This window comes from Lepidochelys kempii, chromosome 12, assembly GCF_965140285.1.
Source record: "Lepidochelys kempii isolate rLepKem1 chromosome 12, rLepKem1.hap1, whole genome shotgun sequence".
NCBI lineage: Eukaryota > Metazoa > Chordata > Testudines > Cheloniidae > Lepidochelys > Lepidochelys kempii.
This window is the reverse complement of record NC_136391.1, coordinates 33,705,884-33,715,676: the sequence shown is the minus strand read 5'-3', so window position 1 is coordinate 33,715,676 and position 9,793 is coordinate 33,705,884. Positions and strand designations below refer to the sequence as shown.

General features: G+C 40.2%; 1 long non-coding RNA gene across 1 annotated transcript in view; it reads right to left on the bottom strand.

Moving 5' to 3' along the window:
- Nucleotides 1-657: 657 nt before the first annotated feature.
- The window catches only part of LOC144929168 (uncharacterized), a 19,447-nt gene continuing 10,311 nt past the window's right edge, over nt 658-9,793 (bottom strand). Inside the window, exon 3 of the long non-coding RNA XR_013634498.1 lies at nt 658-1,202. This is a non-coding gene — a long non-coding RNA (uncharacterized LOC144929168). The remainder of the gene's footprint in view (nt 1,203-9,793) is intronic.

Below are 9,793 nucleotides of genomic sequence, written 5' to 3'. Positions count from 1 at the left end.
TTGCCAACTTTATAATTGCACAAAACTGAACACCCTTGCCCCACCCTCGCCCCTTTGCCAAGGCCCCACCCCTACTCCACCCCTTCTCTGAGGCCCCTACCCCTGCACTCACTCCATCCCCCATCGCTCACTCTCCCCCATCTTCACTCACTTTCACCAGGCTGGACAGGGGGTTTGGGGTGGAGGAGGGGGTCTCTGGGCTGGGGCCAAGGGGTTTGGAGAGTGGGAGCAGGCTGGGGTAGGGGTGTGGTCTCTGGCTGGGGGAGTGGATGGGGGTGTGATGATTCTGAATTGCATTTTTATTTGATAGTAAGGTTCCTATAGCTTACAAGTTATTAAAAAAACTAAAATAAATAAAAAATGTTCCTCTCTCGCAGGTTGCAGCCAAGTTATGAATGAATTGGCCTAACATTAAGTGACTTAGTAGATTCCTGCTCCTAGCACAGATAAAACACATATTTCCTGAGAACAATCTCTCTCAGGCAAGAGATTACCGGCAGATGGGAGTTTATCACTTAGTTTGGCTATAATATTAATATAATATTTTACAGGTGACAATCACTGTATAACTGCAGAGTTCAAAGTGCTTTTACAAAAGGAGGGCATTATTTTAAAACTGGGCAGGAAGAGGTGCAAAAAGGTTAAAATGACTCCCACAAGATTGTAATAATATAATGTATCAGTGGCAGAACTAGGAACAGAACAAAGCCTTGGCCATATTAGATCATACTGCTACAGCACCAATTACAGAAAATAATCCCCGTGCTTTGTTTAAAAACATAGTGGGTAAAGTAACTAAGTTGGTAACTTTTCCCTATGTAATTTTATTCAATCAATATACCAAGAATTGTTTGGAATATTACAGTTCTGTACATGTAAAAAATAAATTAACTATGGAAGTTAGAGCTTAGAATTGAGAACACTACTAGTGCACAGCATCAGGATATTCAATTTCTACAAACTGCAGCTCTTCTACCATTAAAATAACATTTCCCTCTAGACAAAGTCATCCAGAGATTGAGAAAGATGTCAGTGTCAATTCATCCATTGCATGTTTGATGGAATTATACACAAATATGAATATACTTGTAATTTGACTCCTACACATTGCTGTGACAGATGAAGAGTTAAATTGCTGCATGCCCTGGAACAGTTCTAGCATTTTCATTTGGCACAAAGCCTGCTTTGATAGGCTGAATACTCTGTAAAAGACAAAGGGGGAGAGGGGAAAGAAAGGTGTTTAAATGCAAGATTCAATCATCCTAGTTTTACTGTCTGAACTAAACAAAAAACTCGTTGCTATAGGTCATATATTTAAATTCCACAACTATTCAGTTCTCCTCGTTCCCCTAAAGTAGCAAAAATATTAATTATTTGTAATAAATCATTTACAGCCAGAACCTAAGCATGCTTGGGAGATGCATAGAGCACTCAACTTTTGTTGAAGTGAATGATAATTGAGAAGGTATAGAAACCTCACAGGAACAAGCCCTTAGCAAGTACTTATATGCTATTCCCAGTTCTTGCTATCATATAATTAAGATGACCACATGCATAACGAAATGCAGCCACACAGGCAAGACAGCAATGCTATTGCATTACATAATTATAGCAGATGCAAAACAGTCAATCGATTAACGAACGGTAACTGGAACATAACAGATGCTTAGTTAGATAGAGTGGTTAAAATCCCACTATACACCACATTTGAATAATTCTCATGTTACCATATTCTTGCGTGTTACCATTCCAGACAAAGCAAAGCAAACTGTACAGATAAGAGTTTCAAATGGAAAGTAAATAGCTTGATAAAAGGAAGAAATGTTTGTAACCACGTAACCTCGCCATTATTCAGTGCTTTATATGGTATATTTCAAACTTGTCTAAAACTGACTCTACAGCACCTGCAACTACCTATAGATGAGTGAGAAAGCAGCTGCCTCCAAGAAATTCATGGGTGTTTTTTTCCTGGTTTCCTTTAGAGTGGATTCTCAAACGCAAATTCTTTTGGAGTTTTTGGTTTTGAACAAACTCCAAACAAAGCAAAGCCACTTGATTTTGCATGATTTGGAACGAACATGATAAATCAGTGCTGCTCAAAGGTTTATGAACTTTTGGACAAATTTCCCTACGAGAGATTCTCAGAACTCCATAGTCAAACTTCATTGGGCACAGAGGTAGAATATCAAGGTGGAAGATAGTGGTGCTATTGCAAATATCAGAGGGTGGTTAAATATTTCATATGCAAATCATTTTAGATTAAATGCATTTAAAGCAAGGACTCTTGCCACTGTTTCCGCATGAATGAAGTTTTAAAATAAATAGTACCAAAACCTACCAGAGTTAAAAGCTTCAGTAGCAGGGTCATCTCCTTGAATTACAATAATGAGTCCAACCATTCAATAGTTTTCAGTAACACTGGCCCTTTGATTTTACATTTTAAATATCATCTTTTAAAAGTAGGACCCCCCCCCGAACAAAGTTTGCATCTATTTAAAAAAAGTGTTTTGTTTTTGCTTTCACTTTCAATCTTCCCTCCTTCCCCCTCTCTATTACCAAACTATGTCTTGAATAATACATACTAAGTTTTTTAGCAGTGGGTGGAATGCATATGCAGGCTAAGAACTTTGCATGTTTGCTTGTTTTACATTGTTAATACTTGAAAATTAGGAGCCCATTGTCTAAACCGCAGCCACTGTATCACAAACATGAGGGGCATGGCAAGTGGGACAGTTTGAATGCCTCTCGTTTCCAGATTTGCTCTGTCCCCAAGACTACTTACATTGTTTTTTGCATTGAAAACCATTGGTTAGATCTTTCCCAATTCTAGGTTACCATTCTTCCACATTTACCAATGGCTATGACAATAAGCCCACCACCACTGTTCTATGACATCAACATCCCGTAACACTATCAACTCTTCAGGATGAGACATTATTACATCACTGTAAAGCTTCATGAATATTTTATATAAATACTAATGAATTTGACTGAGAAAGTGAAAGTATGCTCCTGTTACATCCTAAAGGATATAAAACTTAAGAAGAATAAGGGCTATTATAAAAGAACCCAGAATACCTTTCTTACTTCCCCCACCAGACTAGCTTCCTCTTCCATTACTAATCGTAAGGTCTACTTATGTCACCAGCACAGGGATGCTAGGGATTCTTGTCAGATCAGGACACTGACAACTGTAGCTGCTTCGTGAAACTGGAAAAAGATAGGTAATATTGTCTGCTGGATAACAACATGGGACTTTGAAGCAGTTAGTAAGGATGAAGGGAAAGATACATACTGAAACTTGGGTCTTGAAGTACCAGTGGAATGGCTTTTCCAAGGATGAGGGCTCAGATTTGCTCCACTTTATCTTGATTAGAAATGTTTAAAGTATGAAAAATACCGTGGATGTCCTTTCAGCATGCTCTATTCACATAGACCAGATATCCCATTGGACACATTACAGTTGGTCTGTGTCACAATCCTGAAGTTGTTATAAAATACAGTCATTTTGGATATACAATCTTAGAAATGAAAGGCTGGAAGGGACCTCCAAAGGTCATCTAGTTCAGACCCCTGTGCTGAGGTAGGACCAAGTAAACTAGAACATCCCTGACAGTTGTTTGTCTAACCCAGTTCTGAAAAAACCTCCAAAGACAGGCTTCAACAACCTCCCTTGGAAGCTTATTTCAGTATTTAACTACCTATATCTCCTTTGCTGGAGATTAAACTGATTACTTCTTGCCCTATCTTCAGTGGATATGCAGAATTAATCGCCGTCCTTTGTATAACAGCCCTCCACATAGCTGAAGACTTAACTGGTCCCCACTCAATCTTTGAGTCTCAGGACTAAACATGCCCAGTTTGTTTTGTTGGGGTTGGTTTGAACTTTTCCTCTTAGATCAGGTTTTCTAAGCCTTTTGTCATTTTTGTTGTTCTCTAGACTTCGTTTGTCCACATTCTTCTTAGAGTTTGGTGCCCAAAACTGGACACAATAACTCCAGCAAAGACCTCACCAGTGCCAAGTAAAGAGGAACAATTACCTCCTATGCCTTAGATAGGACACTGCTGTTAGTACACCGCGAAGTACAAGCCTGTTTTGCAACTGCACCACACTGTTGGCGCATATTCAATTTAATTTTTCCTTCTTAAAGTGTAGTACTTTGCATTTGTCCTTATTGAATTTCATCTTGCCAATTTCAGACCAAGTATCCAAGGTCATGGTCCTTTTGAATTCTAATCTTGTCTTCCAAAGGGCTTGTAACCCCTCCCAGTTTAGTGTCACACACAAGTTTTATAAGCGGACTCTCCACTCCATTATCCAAATCACGAGTGAAAATATTGAATATTAACAGCCCCATGTGATCATGCTAGATACCTTCTACCAGTTTAATAGCAAACTATTGATGGATTTCTCTGAAAAATCAGAAGTCATAAGCATGTGCCATTTGAGTACTCTTTTTCAATACAATGCACAAAGCTTCCATACATGTTTATTGGGGAGGGAGGGAAAGAGAATCCAGAAGTTGTGGAGGAAAGAGCTTCAAAAACATAACCAGGAATATTCATGCTTTTAGTTAGGTCACACTTGTTATTGCTGAAATACCTCCTACATCACTGCTGCTTGTACCTACAGAGTCATTGTTGCTGCACAGTTAATGCAGTATGATGTACAGATCAAAGAGAAATTTTGCCTAAAGATAGTTGCATATGTTGTACCTTACATGTAACCTAAAGTTTATGCAGCTGAGAGATTTTAATTTCTTCCAAATGATCAAAGGAAGCGCACCTCTCACCTTCAATAATTAGAGCTGAGGATTCATGGCAGGTTGATTTGACACAGCTCTCACACAAGATGAGAAACTGAGGTCATCACACATCAGTGAAAACGTATGGATTCACAGACAGCTGTATGAATTACTAGCATGTGATGAACCTTCCTTGTTATCTGTTTTGTAGATCAGTGCACTTGGATGAACATCAACCACAATGGGAACTCAATTTATCATTGAACTTAATATATTATTATCTCAGAATTATAAAGTCTTTTTACATAATTGGGAGTCTAGTTTCAAGTGACTAAAGCCAAGAGATTCAAAAATTGAAGCTCAGATTCTGTCCTTATTTATGAGAACAGACACAGCTATGAAAATCTTGCATTTAAGTTTCTCTCTCCAACAATATTCTAAGTCTTTGAAAGACGTTTTATATACATTTACTTTTAAATGGTTTTAGTCTCTGGGAAGCAAAACTCTGCAGCTCTTGCTTTTATATGTAGTTGTGCTGAATTACTGGAACTATTCACCAAGGATTGGGTCCCTTGTACTTAAAATTATAGAATATGAAATTAAGCCTCCCCTACCTCCAAAACACAGCTGCAACAACACTGGAACACTTCCCAATCAATATATTTACAAACAGTAGTTATTTGAACCTCACAACACCCATGAGCCAGGAAGTATAGCTTCCCTGTTAAAAATGGAGAAACTAGAGCCAAGAAAAGTTAATATCAACATTTTTAAGTTGGTTACTAATTTTAGGTGCCCAGCCTGAGATACATAAGAATGTTTTAAGAGACCTTAAGTACCCATTACCCATTTACTTCTGCTGGAGTTAGTACTCAGCCTCTCTGAAAATTAGGCCCTAAATGCCTCTAGTAGGAAACCCAAACACGGAGATACAACATGAGCAGCCACTTTTGAAAAGTTTGGTTAAATCGACTTGTTCAAAGTCACTCAGTAAACAGATGCTAAAGCTATAAAAGAGAAAACAGGAGTTCTGACCTTTGGCTGCATCTTCTAGCCACTAACTTGCTGCAAAATATGTAAGGTTTCTTTTAATTTTTATAAAAAGCCCAACATAACAAAAATGACCACCTTGAATTTATGTAAACCTAGATTTTTAAAAGGACGACTTTGGTAGAGGGAAAAAAAGTAAATTTTTGATTCATCAGAATAAAAAGAAAAGGAGGACTTGTGGCACCTTAGAGAATAACCAATTTATCTGAGCATAAGCTTTCGTGAGCTACAGCTCACTTCATCGGATGCATTCTGTGGAAAATACAGTGGGGAGATTTATATACACAGAGAACACGAAACAATGGGTGTTACCATACACACTGCAAGGAGAGTGACCACTTAAGATGAACTAATACCAGCAGGAGAGCGGGGCTGGGTGGGAGAGGGGGAAGAACCTGGAAATCCTGTGCGCCCCATCATCTCAGGCATTGGCACCCTAACAGCAGGATTGTCTGGCTACGTAGACTCCCTCCTCAGGTCCTACGCTACCAGCACTCCCAGCTATCTTCGAGACACCACTGACTTCCTGAGGAAACTACAATCCATCAGTGATCTTCCTGAAAACACCATCCTGGCCACTGTGGATGTAGAAGCCCTCTACACCAACCTTCCACACAAAGATGGACTACAAGCCGTCAGGAACACTATCCCCGATAATGTCATGGCAAACCTGGTGGCTGAACTTTGTGACTTTGTCCTCACCCATAACTATTGGGCATTTGGGGACAATGTATCCCTTCAAATCAGCGGCACTGCTATGGGTACCCACCTGGCCCCACAGTATGCCAAAATTTTTATGGCTGACTTAGAACAACGCTTCCTCAGCTCTCAACCCCTAATGACCCTTGTCAAGGTTCCTTCCCCACTCTGAACGCTAGAGTACAGATGTGGGGACCTGCATGAAAAACCTCCTAAGCTTATCTTTACTAGCTTAGGTCAAAACTTCCCCAAGGTACAAAATATTCCACCCTTTGTCCTTGGATTGGCCGCTACCACCACCAAACAAATACTGGTTACTGGGGAAGAGCTGTTTGGAAACGTCTTTCCCCCCCAAAATACTTCCCAAAACCTTGCACCCCACTTCCTGGGCAAGGTTTGGTAAAAAGCCTCACCAATTTGCCTAGGTAACTACAGATCCAGACCCTTGGATCTTAAGAACAATGAACAATCCTCCCAACACTTGCACCCCCCCTTTCTTGGGAAATGTCGGATAAAAAGCCTCACCAATTTGCATAGGTGACCACAGACCCAAACAATTGGATCTGAGAACAATGAAAAAGCATTCAGTTTTCTTACAAGAAGACTTTTAATAGAAATAGGAGTAAACAGAAGTAAAGAAATCACCTCTGTAAAATCAGGATGGTAGATACCTTACAGGGTAATTAGATTCAAAACATAGAGAACCCCTCTAGGCAAAATCTTAAGTTACAAAAAAGATACACAGACAGAAATAGTTATTCTATTCAGCACAATTCTTTTCTCAGCCATTTAAAGAAATCATAATCTAACGCATACCTAGCTAGATTACTTACTAAAAGTTCTAAGACTCCATTCCTGGTCTATCCCCAGCAGAAACAGCATATGGACAGACAGAGACCCTTTGTTTCTCTCCCTCCTCCCAGCTTTTGAAAGTATCTTGTCTCCTCATTGGTCATTTTGCCAGCGAGGTTACCTTTAGCTTCTTAACCCTTTACAGGTGAGAGGAGCTTTCCCCTGGCCAGGAGGGATTTCAAAGGGGTTTACCCTTCCCTTTATATTTATGACACCCCTACTCTACTTGCACTATCTTGATGACATCTTCATCATCTGGACCCATGGAAAAGAAGCCCTTGAGGAATTCCACCATGATTTCAACAATTTTCATCCCACCATCAACCTCAGCCTGGGCCAATCCACACAAGAGATCCACTTCCTGGACACTATGGTGCTAATAAGCAATGGTCACATAAACACCACCCTATACCGGAAACCTACTGACCGCTATTCCTAACTACTTGCCTCCAGCTTTCACCCAGATCACACCACATAATCCATTGTCTACAGCCAAGCTCTACGATACAACCGCATTTGCTCCAACCCCTCAGACAGAGACAAACACCTACAAGATCTCTATCAAGCATTCTTACAACTACAATACCCACCTGCGGAAGTGAAGAAACAGACTGATAGAGCCAGAAGAGTTCCCAGAAGTCACCTACTACAGCACAGGCCCAACAAAGTCAATAACAGAACGCCACAAGCCATCACCTTCAGCCCCCAACTGAAACCTCTCCAACACATCAAGGATCTACAACCTATCCTGAAGGATGACCCATCACTCTCTCAGATCTTGGGAGACAGGCCAGTCCTTGCTTACAGACAGCCTCCCAAACTGAATCAAATACTCACCAGCAACCACACAACAGAACCACTAACCCAGGAACCTATCCTTGCAACAAAGCCCGTTGCCAACTGTGTCCACATATCTATTCAGGGGACATCATCATAGGGCCTAATCACATCAGCCACACTATCAGAGGTTCATTCATCTGCTCATCCACCAGTGTGATATATGCCATCATGTGCCAGCAATGCCCCTCTGCCATGTACACTGGTCAAACTGGACAGTCTCTATGTAAAAATAAATGGACACAAATCAGACATCAAGAATTAACACATTCAAAAACCAGTCTGAGAACACTTCAATTTCTCTGGTCACTCGATTAGAGACCTAAAAGTGACAATTCTTCAACAAAAAAACTTCAAAAACAGACTCCAACGAGAGACTGCTGAATTGGAATTAATTTGCAAACTGGATACAATTAACTTAGGCTTGAATGGAGACTGGGAGTGGATGGGTCATTACACAAAGTAAAACTATTTCCCCATGTTTATCCCCCTCCCCCCCGCCCACCGTTCCTCAGACATTCTTGTCAACTGCTGGAAATGGCCCACCTTGATTATCACTATAAGAGGTTTTCTCCCCGCCCCCGCTGGTATTAGCTCATCTTAAGTGATCACTCTTCTTACAGTATGTATGGTAACACCCATTGTTTCGTGTTCTCTGTGTATATAAATCTCCCCACTGTATTTTCCACAGAATGCATCCGATGAAGTGAGCTGTAACCCATGAAAGCTTATGCTCAAATAAATTGGTTAGTCTCTAAGGTGCCACAAGTCCTCCTTTTCTTTTTGTGAATACAGACTAACACGGCTGCTACTCTGAAACCTATCAGAATAAAACATATACAATCTTTCTTATCAAGCCTGAATCAAGTTCATGTGCTAAAAATAGTGAAATTTTTTAGAACTGTTACAGAAGACCCAAAACACTGATTTTCTAGCTGTATACATCATATTACACGTTGAAAGCCTCCTGTACATCCCGACACAGCCAAGAGCAACTATCCGACATAAATTGTACTGATTCTAGACCTGCATATCCAGAACAAAATTAGCTAGCCTTTCTTTTCCTGTAGCTTGCTGGTATGCTATGAATGTGCTGCCCCTAATCAGTAGTTAAAATGCAAGTACTGACGCTATGGTACCGATGATATAATTATGATAGTTTTGCAAAACGTCTCTGAAAGGTGTTAAATCAGGTGTGTGGTACAACAGCACCATCTGCCAGATCAGAGTGAAAAATACAGTAGTCACAGAGGCAACTACCTAAATATTAAACCCACCACTTTGCTGCTGAAAAGTAAAGCCCAGGTGTGTGGTTGACTAGGTCGTAGTATGGAGTCTCTTTCGGACTTGACTTCTGGCCATACACAAAAGGATATTCATCCAAAAACTTGATGAGAACATTAGAAGCCTAGGACTGGATTGGCACTGCTGCAATATGTCATGTTTGATATACACTGGAAGAAATATATAGGGACTCATATATACCTTTTTGGTACTATGTAATTCTAACCACCATAATGCAAACTATTACACACCACCTTTCATCCAAGGATCTCAAAATGCTTCACAAACAGCTTACAGCCTCACAAGATTCCTGTAAAAAAGAGATT